Below are 1,154 nucleotides of genomic sequence, written 5' to 3' on the forward strand. Positions count from 1 at the left end.
TCTCTCTCTCTCTGTCTCTCTGTCTCTCTCTCTCTCTGTCTCTCTCTGTCTCTCTCTCTCTCTGTCTCTCTCTCTCTCTCTCTCTCTCTCTGTCTCTCTCTCTGTCTCTCTCTCTCTCTGTCTCTCTCTGTCTCTCTCTCTCTCTCTCTGTCTCTCTCTCTGTCTCTCTCTCTGTCTCTCTCTCTCTCTCTCTCTGTCTCTCTCTCTCTCTCTCTCTCTCTCACAGAATAATGTCCACTGAGCGGTCAAATTCAGTCAACAGAACTAACAGACATCAAACTTTATAAATCTTTTTCAGGATCGTAATCGATGCTCAGAGTTTATTTATTTTTCAGGTTGTGAACAGAACTTCCTTCTTCTTCTCTGCAGGTTCTTTCACTGGCACCTGGACTGTTTCCAGTTTCATTTTCCAGTTTTTCAAGGTTGTCTTCTGTTCTGTGCACACACACACACACACACACACACACACACACACACACACACACACACACACACACACAGCAGGACACTTTTAGCTCCACTGGGGGCTGAAGTGTATTGTCCAGCAACATCGTCTAATTTTAGCATTTTCCATCCCTCCAAATAAACATCTTTGGGACGTCACATGCACGCTCACTGACGTGCACGCTGCTGCATTCCCCCCCTAACACACACACACACACACACACACACACACACACACACACACACACACACACACACACACACACACACACACACACACGGAAACACATTCAAACAGATGCAAAACACGCACATACACAAAAACAGACACTTGTTAACGTCAAACACATTCTTAATGAAGCACAAACATGCACACGGACAAAATCACACACACTGTCATGCACACACACACACACACACACACACACACGCAAAGGTGAACTTCTCCCGTTCCCACCACTGCTGATGCTGACGTCCTGCAGCCCACAAACACACACACACTCTGCAAATTCTTCCATTCACAAAAAATACCCTGAGTTTCCTCCCTGCAGCTCAGCAGCAGACTGAACATCACCTCCACTATCAGAGAGACACCTGAACGCAACATTCTGACACTTCTACTTTAAACCAGCTGCCTTCAATTTAATACGAGGAAAAAACGAAACACCAACAAGACGTTTGAATGTTCAGGACTTTCAATTCTCACAACT

The sequence above is a fragment of the Labrus bergylta genome, chromosome 11 (assembly GCF_963930695.1).
Source record: "Labrus bergylta chromosome 11, fLabBer1.1, whole genome shotgun sequence".
Lineage (NCBI taxonomy): Eukaryota > Metazoa > Chordata > Actinopteri > Labriformes > Labridae > Labrus > Labrus bergylta.